This window comes from Montipora foliosa, chromosome 11 (genome assembly GCF_036669935.1).
Source record: "Montipora foliosa isolate CH-2021 chromosome 11, ASM3666993v2, whole genome shotgun sequence".
Taxonomy (NCBI): Eukaryota; Metazoa; Cnidaria; class Anthozoa; order Scleractinia; family Acroporidae; genus Montipora; species Montipora foliosa.
Window position 1 is genome coordinate 20,478,757 of NC_090879.1, and position 16,575 is coordinate 20,495,331.

The following is a 16,575-nucleotide window of genomic DNA, read 5'->3' on the forward strand; positions in this document are numbered from 1 at the left end:
TTTCTGAGTTCTAAGGGTAGTTTTATATAAGAAGATCCTTTCATTGGTTCATATTTTACCACATTGATATAATGATTTTCAACAGATTGAATGGTCCAACCAGATCCCTCTGAAATCCAAACTGCAATCTTGTTTAGTATGACTTGTTTTGACAAAGACAAAGCCAGTTCGATTTGTGTGTCATTTGTTATTGTTTGTGGTTGACTGTTAAAATAAGCCGTTTTGATGATTTTTTCTTCTCGCCCTGTTTGCTTTTCAAATGTTACTCTGAGTGTTTCAATAAATTTCAGACCTTTCATTGATTTCAATATTTTTTCAATATGGATGGCAACGGCCTTTCTTGTATTTTGCAGTTGTAATAGTGGGTCTTTGCTGTTTTTGATGTTGATTTCATAAGACTTTGTGAACCCTTTTAAAGCTTTGTTTGTTTCTTGTATTATGGTCCTAGGCAATGGAATTGGTCGTTTTTGACTTTTTAGGGCCTGTACGGGTACTCTTGGTGCAGCGACAGGTCTTTTAGTCCTAGGTAATGGTACTGGTTTGTATCCATCTCGGAACTCTAATGGAGGAAGAATTATGTTTTCTTCATAATTTTGAACCATTTGCTGCACACTCTTCTTGGTTTTGGGATTGGTCTTGTTTTAGTCCTTGGTGCGGGCACTGGTTTTGTATTTTGTTTTATAATCAATTTTATCAATTCTGATTTACTTAGTTTCTCAAGATCACTCTTGTTCATACTATAAGTTGAGATATTATTTTGCATAATATTCATCATAATATATGTATAGGAAATAATTCTTTAAGTGAAAATATGGTGCGTTTATAGTTCAACACATACTGGAGTATGTATTTAACTGTGTGAAGAGAAGTGATATAAATAAATTAATTGCTGCTGTTTTCATGTTCATCATAAATATATCCTGTGTTGTAAGTAAATGAATTTTTGAAATGTTTCTTTGTTTTGAGATGATTATGTTTTCCCGCAAGAGTGTAATTATGATTATTGTCGCATATTTTGCAATACCATTCTTTGCGCAACATGTAATCGTTTTTGTTTCGTCTTCTTTCTTCTGCAGTATAAAATCTGGGACGGCCAACTGGTCTTCGATCTTCCATAATATAAACCTATATATTTTTTATTTAAATATTTTCTTGCACTAATTTCAGTGGTGCTAAAAAATCACTATATCTTTTGAATTCACAAAACACAAAAGACATTTTAGCATCTGTTCTATGAAAAACTGTTCTTATTGCTTTCCAATCATAAAAGTCGTCTTCAATGGCTAATTTTAATGAAGGCATCTTCTCTGTTCTAACATAATGCATGTATTCAGCATTTTTACCTATTATATCACAAATTGTTTCTTCAATTAATCTTCTCAAACATAATGTTTTTACTATTTCGCTTCCTCTGAAGGTCATATATTTATACTTTAGACAAACCTTCTGGCTTATTTATTGTCCAAATTTGATCATCAAGAGGAGTCTCAAGCTTGTAAACGCAATATAAATTTAAACCACTCATTTTCAATCTTGATTTCAACAAAAGTTTGTACTTGTCTTCTGAATCTTTCATTATTCGGCAATTCACACCTCTGTCTATATGTTCAAGTAAGTCTGTGCATTTGCTGATTTGTAACGCAATTCTTCGTAATTTTGGGTCTTTTATCAAACGCATCATAAAACCATTGTAATTTGTTTTTTCGGTCATATACTATATGTTCAGATTACATTTTTATATCATCAATTCTTCGTATAAAGGCATTGATTTGTCTTTGTGAACTCTGTATAAAAATTCAAAAAGAAAATGCAAATTGTGACCTTCTTGATTTGTTGTTTTTATTGTCCATGGATAGATTCTTTTTCTGACATACACAACATCAGCCGCCCTGGATATGTAACTTGCCATTTCTTGCCAATTAATTTTGTAGCCAGGGTGTAATCGTTCTATGGTTTGTTCTACATTGTTTTCCTTCACGTCTTTCAACAAATAGTACCACATGATCAAAAGATATTTTTGTCTGTCAGAATATTGCTTCATATACTATATGTTTTGATTTTGTTTTTATACAGATTCTTCACTGTCTTGTGACGACTCAGATTCTTGCGAACTTGGGCAACTAAAATCCGATTCGCTTTCTTGTGATGAAAAACTTTCCGGTGAGGATGGTACCCAGTCAGAATCCGACAGATGGGAATCCTGATCGCTCTCATAATAGAAACCAAACTTTTCTTCATTTTCAAACTTGTCCATATAATATAAGTATACATTTTTATTTTTTTATAAGTATTTATGCGCGTTTGTTTCACCACAATTCATATGTTTTCAATGTCTTTCAATGGTATCCAACTGTTGAATTCATCACTGTATCCCTGCCATTTTACCAAAGCTTGTTTCTTTTTATAGTCTCTTCTAATCACTTTGTCAATACGAAAAATATCCTGTTTAGCTTTCAATAATTCAGGTTCATAAAAACTGCCTTGTATCTCTTCACCTCTGAGATCTTTTAGTTTATAAGTTATTGGATTAGTGTATTGAATCTTGTCAACTGTAAACACTTCTTCTGTCCAATTTGGTGTGTAACCCTTGTCAAACACATTCCGTTTATACTTGGATATTCGAACCTTGTCACCAACCTTAAATTTTGGTTTTTGTTTCAATGTTTCTGTATCACCATATAGATTGAAGTAAACTATACCTTCATTCCTCTTGTTAGATGCTTCAACGGGTGTCATCTTTATGCTTGAATGTTTTGTGTTGTTGTACTGTTTCACTAGTTTGGACAGCATATCGAGATACATTGTATTACCTTGAACAGTGAACTGTTTCCACATTTTGGATTTAATTGTTCTATTCCACCTTTCAACCACTGAGGATTTCTCCTCATTTTCAGTGGAGTACATATGTATCCCATTTTTATCCAACAAGTCTTTCAAGTGTTTGTTATAGAACTCCTTTCCCTTATCAACCCATAAATATTGTGGTCTTCTGCCTTCCCTGAATATTGTTTTAAATGCTTCAGTAACGGATTCACCTTTCTTATCCTTCAATGGGACAATCCAACCGTATTTGCTGAAAACATCAATAACCATAAGAAGATACCGATAACCTTTATTCCATTTGCTGAATTTTTGCATTTCAACCAGATCACTTGCCCATATTTCATCAATATGATTTACAATGACTCTTCTAGTTTTGAATTTTCTCTTGATTGGTTTGTGTAATTCATCGGCTAATTGCTGAGCCCAATCATCAATACTCAGCGCCGCTTTACGTTTTTTGAACCAAGTCCAATCTTTCTTTTTGCTTTAATGGCATACATTGTTGGTGTAGCAAACCAAGGTCTTTGATTAAATGGGATTGCTTTTATACTGTCTTCCATAATTTTATCAGCTGCATGCTTTTTAGCCAGATCTTCTCCAGCTTTACTGTATGCTATATCATGTTGCTGGCAAACAGCATCTAATTTATTTATTGGATCTCTATATTTTGGATCATTTGAAGCCAATCTGTCTTCCAGTTTTGTACCAGGTCCACAATAATTATATTTTTTACCCGTCGGAGTTCTCAAATGGAGTTCTCCCAACTTTGCTAATTGTTTTTGAATGTCTAAAGCACCGCCGTCTAGATCTTTCCTATTGGTTGTGTATTTCTTTTTGGGTCTTATTTTTGTTGACAATTGATCGAGAGCCTCTGATCCCACTTTGTGAAGTAGAGGATTCATTTTTCTCAAACCATAATCGATTGCTTTTTTCTGCAATTTTGGGTCTCTCATTAATTCGGAACCATAATATCTTCCCATTTCAACTGCTTTTTTGCCAAGATAAGGTACTCCTTTTGTTAGGAACAATTCAGTTCCTGTATTAGCGATATCACCAAATAAGCCCGCTCCCAACGGGCTGTTTAGTTTCCCTGTTTTTTAACAAATTTGGTCTTTGTAATACCACATTCAGCACAAGTGCAAAAGAACATTAGTCTACCATTTTTGGCTGTTTTGTAACCTGAAGGTTCAACACATTCGGTTACCTTTTTCTGTTTTACACAATATGATTTCATAATATATATAAGTTAGATATTTCTGAAATAATATTCGATAAATCTCTCATTTTTCATTGTATCATTTATGTCGAACACTTGTAATAAATCATAATACGAATTACCCTTATTCATTTCATTTAGAAAGTATAAACAGAAATACCCACAAGTTGTTGTTTGTATGTTTTGTATCTGATTGTTTTGATGTAACAAAGTCAGATTTTTCTTTTTGGCATGATTTACAATCTCTTGAAATGGGGGCATACCAAAACTATCGAAATAATTTATCACATTGTCTTTGACATATGTTGCAACCCAATGACTTCCGCTCATATAAGCTGGTTCTAGATTGTAGATGAATAACGCCTGTTTATGGTTATGTGGAACATTTTCATTCCTTGACAGTACGTCATTGATCGGTATATTCAAATATTTACACCATTTTATCAGATCGTGGTTGGACATAGGTATTTTTTTGTGAAATTTTGGTTTCACAATATTGCCCCCAAAATGGGTATGCCATTGAATGGACTGTTTTTGCCTAGGAGAAGGCCTTTTCCCGCCTTTTTTTTGGTTGAGGATGTTTTTTTTTTACCATTACCAGTCACATATGGCGGATAACTATAAAATGGAGGGGGCATTCCCATTCTAGGTGCTCCTGTACCATCCTTTTTCGACGAAGGTGGCCTACCTATCCTCGGCGCTCCTTTTCCGGTCATCTTTTTCACAAGATCCAAAGCCAAAGGAATTCCAATGCTAGCTAACAGAGTGCCTAAAAATCCACCTGATTGTGTTTTGGTCGGTTTTATACTAACACCTGAACCTGTTTGAGCTGCATTGATGATGTCTCTTTGCTGTTTTGTAGTGAACATGTTCAGATATGGCATTAGTTTATTGATTGCATTGAAAGGTATCATCATGGGTAATGGTAAAGCACCGCCTTTTTGACCAGATCCTAACAATTTTTTAGCTCCAGCTTCTGCTAAACCACCAAGAGCACTCAACCCAAGGGTTTTACCAATTGCTGGAAGAGCTCTCATACCAAGTGACAATACAGTGCTCAAAAGACTTCCGCCTACTTGTTTTCTGATATTGGTCTTAGCAAGCTTAATGTCCATTCCTTTGTTCAATTGTCGATTTTTTTGCAATCGTTTTTTCACCATTGCTGGAACATAAAGAGTGTCGTTTCCATTAAGAGAATCATTTGTCAGTCTTAGAACAATTGTTTCCCTTTTATGGTAAGCATTACTCAGATTCTTTTTTTGATTATCTGAAAGTCTTACGTTGATTTCATGAAGTTTAGTCATATAATATATGTTATATAATTCCAGTTACAAATAAATATGTGTCATTTACTTGATTTCATATTACTATTTCAGTTGTGGGCTTAAACTATCACCAATTCATTACCCACCTTGTCAATAACAACCGACTCTTCGTACAATACAACTGCATGGACATTGAAATCTGCTGCACTGTTGGCATTGAGTTTGTACCTGAAAATCAACTGTTTAGGGTCTCTTGTTACTTTCTCTGCCTGATATGACAGATCGAAATAGATTAGTGGATACAGGCTGTTATAATTGGCAAGATTCAACTGGGTTCCGGTGTTGTAATCATTTTTTCGCATTGCATAAGACATCAGATCATTGAATATTCTCACTTTGCTTTCACTGTCATATTCTGTTTCTGGGTAGAAAACACCATTGCCATATTCGAGTCTGCATGTTGTTAAATAACTGTTTGCGTCTGCTGCATTCAGTTTGAAGGTATCAAGTATATATGGATTTTGAGTTGCAACTCTGGTTTTAGCCCGTTGTAGATAAACAAAAATTTCTTTGACATTGTCAATACTGGCAGAAATCTGAAAAAAACCACTGACTCTAGCAGGTGCTGACACTGCATATAGTTCACGCTGATATGTCCATTTGTGTTCTTTCATGAAAGAGCTTACAAATTTGTCGTACATACTGTCTTTTGGTGTTAATTTTGGAACCCATAAAAGAAATCTGTTCAAAACTACTCTGCCGGCATCTACTCCTACTGCCATATTGATGAGTTCATTGTCGTTCTGGAGATTCAAATTGAATTGTAACTGCATAGGAACCAACATTTTATCCTGCAACTCTTCAAAAAAACTGTAACGATTGAGAGGTATGATCAAATTCACATCTTTTGCTCCTCCCGTTCCATCATTGTTGGTAGCTTGTGTAAGCACTCTTCTAGATTCATATCCTAAATTAGTATTGGCTGTCGTATCATTTGTGTCTAAATACCAAAAACTGTTTTTACCGACTGATCTGCTGTAATCATCAGAATATTCCAACAGATTCTTCACAAAAGTGACCTTATGTAGATTGTCAGTATCGTAAACAATTTTCCCAGCACTTTTAATCATCATATGTGAAATCAATGAATGAGATCCGTTTATCACCGTTATTCTATCGGCTGCTGCGTAACCGGATCCATCTGCTGTTTTTTGTAACTGGAATTGAACCTCGAAATAAGCATTGTACCAATCATAGAAAGAACTTCGGTCGTTGATGGTGAATCTGTAACCATTTTTTTCCTGATGTTGATTGTTACCTGGGGCACGGATTACATCATCAAGTTGAAATCGCACTAACTCATTTCTTTGCAATAATTCACTTGTTCTAAAAGCCATTTATACTATTGTATTATATAATTTTGCTGTCATGTTATTTATTTGAAAAATCTACGCCTTCTTCCAGATCCTGATATCAATCTATTTAGTATCATATCAGTACTTTCATCTTGCTGTTTAATGGGTGAAGATGGGGCTATTGCCCTTTGTGTCGTAGCTCCTTTTCTCAAATTTGCCAATTTTTTCATTATTAAATCACCAGATTTTTCAGCAACTTTTTTACCAATTTTATCACCTGCATGGGAAACCCCTGATTCTAATGCCTTCTTCGCCATTGGCTTGGCAATTTTCTTGAAAACAGATGATGCCACACTCTTCAATGGTTTGAAAATGTTGTCGATAATAAGCCCAGACCCTTTGTGTTGAAATACAAATTTACCAAGTTTTGGATGGTAAAACCTCTTAAATTCATACGGTTTCATTATACTTTTACATTAGATACTTTTTAGAATTAGTGAAAAAGACGTATCCGCTCCATTTAGATCCACTAATCTTCTTTTTCCATCTGTTATCATGATTCTGATTGATGAAATTGTAGTTTTGTTCACAGGATTAAATGTAACTCTTTGTGGTTCGAGGGTGAAGGAGTAACTTGGTTTTAGTACACTAGTTGAGAATGAATAAATGATGTCTGTTTCTTCGCCGTCAACTAAACTTTCGTTTACCAAATCGCAATGAATATTGAGTACGTCTGTGTCTTGACTGAGATTTGGCACTCTTGGTCCAATATGCGTTCCACTTTCTAATATCTTTTTATCAAAACCGATCAGGTCATTAAAATTACTTGCTCTTAAATCAAGTTGGTAATTTGCATCTAATGTAACCGTGACTCTGAATGTTGTTTCGTTGAATTCAAGAGTCATCGGATACGTATCACCAGTTTTCGTCACATTTTTAATATGTCTGTCAAAGTCCGTATAATTCCATACCCCAGCTGGAAAGGTAATGTCCTTAAAAGTTGAACCATTATCGGAGCTGTATTTGATTAATTGATTTTTGTACCCAGCATTGACATTGAACCAAGTGAATGACATGTTAATGACTCTGTTAAGACCGATAACGTATTGCTTATTATTGTCTAGAGTTACAGGTCTGGTGAAATTTGTTGTAAAATCTTCTGGTTTATTGTTCCCTTGATTTTTTACACTGTAAGATGATAAAACTATCTCTCGTTCCATTATGTGTTTAGGTTACATTAAATTTTGAAATATTGTTTGTATAACTTACCATATTGTGATCTATTGATTGTCGACATTTTCAATAATGTGTCCAATATAGAAACACCCATATTTCGCATGTCAATGCTTGTATTGCCAGCCAATATCTCACCAATGATCAAATCCAATTTTTTTATGAGTTCTTTCGGTTTGTTAAAAAATATCACATTGCCACCTTTTTGTTTTTTCCTACCAGAACCTTCCATTGTTTTCATTTTGTTTTCATAATGATCTATGTATGCGTTCAAAGCAACTCTTGCGTTGTCTATTCTTTTGTGTTCCTTTTGTTTTACAGCTTCAGAAATTAAACCACTGTTGAATTGTTTACTTACAGCAGACTTGTAACCTTTTAATTGATTTCTTTTGAATTTAGCATCATTGACAATCTTTTTGAGATATTTCCTGTTTTTTTGTTCAGTCATTTCTTGTTGATTCAGTGTCATTTCAACAGAATCATAATTTTGAAGACCAAGATCATTCAATATCGCATTGTCCATGTCTTCATCATCTAATGCATAATCGATATCTTCGTCGTCATCGTATTCTGGTGGTAATTCTGGTTCTTCAGGAAAGTACTTAGGATCAACATAACTCTCTTTTTTTCCTTCCAGAAGATCTTGTAAAGATTCTTCATATGTTGGCGGTTTTGGCACCAGTTGTTTTTCTTGCTGTGGCAAAACAGGTTGTTCAAATAATTCACCAAGATTCATATCTGGAACTTCATCCTCTATATCAATGCCGTAATCAGGAACTTCTCCTTTCTTCAGTGGTCGTTTTTTCCTTGGCAACCTTAAAACCTGATTACTATCGATAACATCATCTAATTTACTTGTAATTGGTTCAAATACTTTTGAAAATCCCTGTTGACTGGTCTTCTGATCGATATTATGTTTTGTAATAGCATTATGGACATAATTAATCTTATCCCCTAATTCAGATTTACTCTTTGCGAGTTCTTTCCACTTAAGTAAACTCATTTATTGTTATATTGTTACGTTACATAAAATGGAAATTCATATATAAAAAATAACGTTTTACACCGTGTTGAACACCATGTTAAACACCATGTCAAACACCATGTTATTGGAATAATATACCCATATGATATAACAATGAAAATACTGAATTATGATACTGATGATGATGTTGTCACAAACTTCAAACGAAAGCATAAATCTATGCCTAAAGAATGCTTTCGCATGCTCATTTGCGGACCTTCTGGTTCGGGAAAAACCAATACACTGATGCATATGATCTACAAATTATTGTATTTTGATAAAATATACCTTTATGCAAAAAACTTAGAGCAGTCAAAGTATCAGAATCTCATGGATGATTTCGAACCAATTAGTGATGAAGCTGGTTATGATATTATTGAAGCAAGCAATGATAAAATAATTCCTGTAAATGATCTTAACAGTGATAATCAAAAAATTGTAATATTCGACGATTTTGTATGCGATAAAAACCAAAAACCATTAGTCGACTATTTTATACAGGGAAGACATAAAAATTGCTGTGTCATATATTTGAGTCAAAGCTACTATAAGACACCAAAAGACATTAGATTAAACTGCTCGCATTTTGCCATTTATGATTTCCCGAGTACTAATGAAAAAAATCTCATATGTCGTGAAAACAATGTCTCAAAACAATTATGCGAGAAAGCAACTAGAGATCCTTTCGATTTTGTATACATTGACAAACCTAAGAAACAAGTGAAAAAGAATTTCGATGAAAAAATATAACCAATATGTATATGAGTTATTCAAATGGTAAATTACCTGACGACACATTTTCACATGAAAAAGTTGTCGAAATAGTAAAAGGATTGCCTGGTGTTGGTTTTAAACTTACTGATGACGGCGATTATGATATGCAGAATAAAAAACTGAGAAATTTAGATTCACCTCAAACAAACACTGACGCTAGTACAAAGAGTTATGTTGATTCTGAGGTTAATAAGACATTAAAACTAGACGGCAGCAGTCCAATGACTGGAGCCCTTAACATGGATAATCGGCGTGTCGAAAATATTGCTCCAGCTAGACATGGTCACAGTGATGCTGTAAGTAGTGTGCATCTACATAGCTTTTATTTTGAATTAAATACAAAAGATGGAAAGATAGAAGCCCAAAATCCGATCGACATGAAAAATAAAAGAATCTCAGGAGTGCAAGATCCAATATTGCATTCAGACGCTACCAATAAATTTTACGTTGACGACTTTATGAATCAAAAAGCGGAAAAATCAGATTTAAACAATTATTTGAAAAGAGACGGTTCAGTTTCTGTTACTGGCAATTTTGACTTTGGAAATAATAAAATCAGCAATCTTGCTGAAGGCACTGGCAATTCTGACGCTGTTACAAAACACCAATTACAAACTGGTTTATCAACCAAACCCAATACAAATCAGGTTGTGCTCCGTGATGGTTCGCAGGACATGACTGGAAATTTAAATATGTCACAAAAAAAGATCGTCAATCTTGCTAATCCGACAGGTAGAAATGATGCCACTGGAAAAGGTTACGTTGATCGATTATTTTTAGATTCACTTCGTTTAGACGGATCCTCTAAAATGACTGGAAATTTGGATATGTCTTTGAATAAAATAATAAATTGCGGACAACCAACCGGTGCTAGAGATGTGACAAACAAATCTTATGTCGATTCCGAGGTTGGAAAAACATTGAAATTGGATGGAAGCGGTGTAATGACTTCTGTTCTAGACATGAACAATCAACGAATAATAAATCTCGGAAACGCCACACATAATCAAGATGCCATAACTTTGAAGCAAGTAAATGACGCTTTTTCGACTATAAGTACCGAAAACAATAAATATACAGACGAACAAATAGAAAAAAATAAGAAATATGTAGACGACGAAATAGTGAAGAGTCACATAACTACTCACACAAACAGAAAAAATGTGCTGAAATATGCTATGGATGATGGGGAATTTACAGAAGATTATGGAATACAGGATGCCAATTTAATCGACTATAATGACTCGCCACATAAAAACAACAAAAAAGCATTTTCATTCAAGGTTCAAAAGGCAACAGATGGTTCCAGTCTGTTCAAAGGACGATTCGATTTTAATCTATTCAAACTGATACGTGACAATTATAGCGATAAATATACTGTATGTTTAGAAATATATTTCCAAAAAACTGGTTTTGATGTGGAGTTTAATTCATTTCAGGTTACTTTTGAAAAAAGAAACATGAACACCGATAGAACCACTACAGTCAAAACCAACACAGATTATAAATATTATCGCTTTATCATGAACTTATCACCAGATGGTTCTTCACCAACTATCGAAAGACGGTTATATGTAACTGTTCAATCCACTTATGACAATAGAAGCCCAACTCTTTTACCATTGTATGTCCTGATTTACGGTATAAAAGGCGAAGCAAAAAACAACCTTGATTTCACAATTTATGATTACGAATTGGCTTATCAAGTTGTAAATAATCAATTTCAAATGCATGTACCAATCAATATGAATGGTAATAAAATTTTAGGGTTATTTGATAAGATATTACCGTCTTACGCCTATGGAACCACTTCAGAATCATCACTGGGTTGTGATTTTAATATTTCTAGAACAGTACAGCTAACATTTACTAAAATTTATATTGATAAAATAAAAATTTATGCTAAAAAAAATTATCCATCAGAGTCGAATCACGATATAACTTTTTATGGAGACGCTAGTGTGTTTTATGACATAGATTTTTCAACAAGCAAAATACTTACTGTCAATATCAATCAATATTTTGAAAACATAACAAACATACGAATAAATTTTGACGATGACGATGGGGATGGCGTAAGATCTTATGTTTACATTATACATTACAAAACATTACTGATTAATTGAATTATATAATGCAACAGTATATGACATTGTATGTAAAAAATTTAGATAGTACACATCTTCTTGACGATAATGGTGACAGAATTGAATACACCATTGACTATCACTCTGATGATGATTTTACCTATCAAGCTCAAGCTCAACTTTCAGTAAATGATGATGGACATATAGAAACTGACAAAAATCTCGTCGTTAAGGCTGCTACGGAAGATAACCATGTTGTCATAAAAAAACAACTCGATTTGAAGTTAGACAGATCGACTTTTATTATTTCGAACAGTCTACCTGGTATACCAGTGTTAGACAAAATCAGCATTGCATTAATTCCAGCTTTATCAGTAGTCACAGCCGATTCAAATGATAGAGTTAGTTCATGGATTGATCCTGTGAATAATATCGATTTTTCACAACAAACCAATTCAAAAAAGCCTCTTCTTCTGAGGGATTCATTGAAAAAACGTTTTTTCATACGTTTCGATGGTAGTGATGACTATTTGGAAAAAAAATCATTTGATGTTTCTGAAATAGCGGGTAGTTCTGGTAACACATGTACAGTAATGTTGATTGTCAAAACAGAATCGATAGCTAACCAATCACCATTTCAATGGGGGCGTGGAGCCATCAGATTCGGTGTGCATTTACCATGGGGAGACGGTACAGTCTATATCGATTTTGGTTCAATATCGAATGGTAGACTCGCAGTTCTTTCTTTGCCGAATCTCACAGGTAATATCGAGGTGTGGACGATCCGTGTTAATCAGACAAATATGGAACTTTTTAGAGGTGTTTCAACAGTGACTCCGATTAAAACAGAAACAATTTCTGCTACTCTTACAGGTTCAGCACAAGAAATATTCATTGGATGTCAGGTTCATGATAATGGCGTTGCTATAAGTTTCTGTAAAATGGATTTATATGCTTTTGCCGTTTGGGCTAAATCTCTGTCTGATGATGAATTGAAAAATATGTTCAGATTCATTCAAAATCATTTCGATTTGTGATGTGGATTTTCAAAATATATAACTCAATATATATGTATATCGACAATTTATTACGATTTGTGGAATATAGTTTTCAAGAAGCAAAAGAAAAACATCCATGCATTAATGACAAAATATTAAAATCAGCACTTGTTTATCAATACCTGCACTGTTTCTATTTTAAAAGAGACATGTCTATGAATGAGATTCTTGAACTCAATGATGGTGAAATTGGTCTTCTTGGACCAGGTAGTGGCTGTCTAACATGGTTACTTGAAAAGATCTTCGGTTGGATTGATATATTAAATTCACATAGTGTATTACATGATGCTTCCGGGAGGTTTTATGACCACCATAAGCTCGGTAGAGGTTACACTTATGCTATTTCAGAAAAATACACAACTAAATTGATTAAAAGATCACCTTTTTGTGGTCAAGTCAGTGGTATACTATATTGTCTATGCAGACGATTAACAATCTAAACCATATATATGGCAGACCAACAAAAGAGAATATTTAGCTGGAACCATATTTCAGATTCACTGACTGAAGATCAGGTTGATGAACTAAAGAGCTATTATAAGGCATACCATAGAAAGTGTTGGGCTTACAAACAGGCTGTAAAACGGTTCAAAAGATTTAAATTGATAGGCAATAGTATTTCTGTTCTAACTGGAGCAGGTGTTTGGTTTCGGCTGTGGTGACAGGAGGTATAGCCCTTGTAGCTATCAGCACTTGTGCTTTGTTAATCAAGTCTTACATGGATTTCCAATCACTGGATCTTAAAATACAAAATTGCACATATGCATACCAAAGTTATCAACATCTATTGAATTCAATAAAAGACATGTTGAGAAGCGGTGATTTTCAACCATCGTTTCACACAGAATTAAAAATGTAGATGATTTTGTGACTGATGTTTGTCCTAGTGTTGACAAGTTCTACGCTAAATACAATGACAAATTCATTCCTTAACTATTTCATTAATTCGGTCTGATGCCAATGACAGGATGTCTTTCCAATATCGTTCATATGATTGAAGTGTCTTTTTGGATTTACTCGTCTTGACCTTTTCAAAAGGAAGATCAAGCATTTTAAACATTTGTTTTAAAATGAAATTTATGTTAATCATACGCTTTCTGTCTATATTCACAGATTTTACGACCTTACCAATTTCATCAAAAATTCTCAATATCTTATCTCTATTTTTCACGGTTATTTGAAAACCATTTTTTACAGCTATATTATTCATTATGTTTTCTATATGATATTTTCGCTGATAGATTGATTTACGGTGAAATCTGTGTTTATTCTGACAAAAATCAACAAATTCTATTAAAGGTGTATAACCTTGTACTGTTCCGCATTTTTTGCAAACTATGATATTATCTTTCACTATCTCTGGCTGATCGCAGCATTGATCTGTTTTTTTCGTATGTTTACCTATTTCTTTATTGCAAAATGGACAAATTACTTCTTCCATATTGATTAACTCTTCATGAAGTTCTTTACAACTCATTATACTATTATATGAGATATTATTTTAGGTTTTTTAAAAACATATAGTTCCAAAATAATTTTGCGTTGGATCCATTCTGCCTCGCCACGGCATAGATTCGCAGAAATATAAAACATATAGATTTCCAAGAATATGAGACCAAAAGTTGGAAGCCATTAAATGTAAAGTAGTATGGAGTTGAGTTGGTATGAGATCATTTTTGCAAAAATGATCTCGAACCCTCAACTCCTATACTACTCAAATCCCACTTGCAAAGAACTCCATGAAGTATTGTGGCGTGGTTACACCTTTAAAGGCGTTCGTGTCTACACGCGTTGCGCAATGGGAATCCCCGGTTCCGAAACGGCCCTCGAGGAGGTAATGTGCCGCGTCCTGGGTGATCTCCTTCAGGAAGGGTGTGTCGCTAAGATTGCCGACGACTTGTATTGTGGTGGTAACTCCCATCAAGAGCTCCTTTTAAACTGGCGAAAAGTCCTCTCGGCTCTCGATCGCTGCAACCTTCGCCTCTCACCTGCGAAACCATAATCGGCCCAGCTTATACCACCATTCTCGGTTGGATATGGTCCCAGGGCTCGATCCGCGCTTCTCCCCATCGTGTAGCTGCTCTTGCTTCTTGTGAGCCACCCAAGAATGTACGCGGTCTCCGTGCTTTTGTTGGCTCATACAAAATGCTTGGTCGGGTCCTTAGTGGAGCTGCTAAACTCCTCGCTCCTCTCGAGTCGCTTACGGCTGGTCGTCAATCTCAAGACACCATCTCTTGGTCTGATGAGCTCCTAGTGTGTTTTCGCTCCTGTCAAGAAGCACTCACGTCTAACAGATCCATCACTCTCCCCAAGCCTGATGATCAACTTTGGATCGCAACCGACGGTTCCGTCAAGATGAATGGCCTCGGCGCCACTCTTTATGTGCTTCGTGACCAGAAGCTCCACCTTGCCGGATACTTCAGTGCCAAATTTAAAAAGCATCAAGCCTCCTGGTTACCATGTGAAATAGAGGCATTGTCTATTGCCGCTGCTGTCAAGCATTTTGCCCCTTATATAATTCAATCAAAGTCTAAGACTTATGTACTGACTGACAGCAAGCCGTGTGTCCAGGCCTTTGACAAGCTCTGCCGTGGACAGTTCTCCTCCAGTCCCCGATTGACTTCGTTTTTATCATCTGTTAGCCGTTACCAAATCACACTGCTCCATTTGGCTGGTTCTGCCAACCTGCCTTCTGACTTTGCTAGTCGTAACGCACCAGCTTGCGACGACCCTCGCTGCCAAGTTTGTTCATTTGTATCCGAAGCTGAAGACCTAGCTGTGCGTCCCATTTCTGTTCATGATGTGCTATCGGGGAAGACGTCCCTTCCTTTCACAAGCCGTTCCGCCTGGCTCCAATCGCAACTAGAGTGCCCGGATTTGAGACGTGTCCACTCTCATCTTAAGCAGGCACTCGCCCGTCAAAGAAGCTGACAAACATTAAAGATGTCAAGCGTTACCTGAACCTGGTCTCCATTTCCCGTGACGGCCTACTCGTCGTAAAACGCGATGAACCTTTCGCTGCGCCCCGCGAATGTATTGTCATTCCACGCTCTGTTGTTGATGGCTTCCTTGCTGCCTTACACGTGAAGCTGGACCACCCCTCCCGTCACCAGATGAAACTGGTTTCACAGCGTTTATTTCTTCGCTTTAGATTTGGACAAAGCCCTGGATCGGTGCTCGCAGTGTTGCCACCTATGCTCTTCCCTGAAGAAAGTTCCATCCAGCCTCATTGAACAATCAACCTCTGATCCCCCCGACGGCTTTGGTATTTCCTTCGCTGCAGACATCATAAAGCGCTACCGTCAGCTAGTACTTTGTCGTCCGCGAGACGTCCACGTCCTTCACTGCAGCCTGCTTGTTGGATAACGACGTCGTGAATCCATTCGCTCTGGTCTCCTCCGTTTGTGCCTTGAGCTGCGACCTCTGTCGGTCCCCCCTTCCGTCATAAGGGTAGATCCCGCTCCTGGCTTTGCTTCTTTAGGTGACGATGAAATCCTTAAGCAGTATGGCTTTGCCGTGGAAGTCGGCCGAGTCAAAAACCCAAACAAGAATCCTGTGGCAGAGAAACGCGCGTCGCAGAACTTGGTGATGAGGCTTCTACGTGTTTGTAAGTACCTGAGGGTGGTACAAAATCAGTCCTCTTTCCTTAGAATCTGCTGGCGACAGTGCCAATCCCGTCAACACCCGTATCCGCAACAGAGGACTTGCTGCCTCGCGAGGATGTGCTTCAAACGCGATCA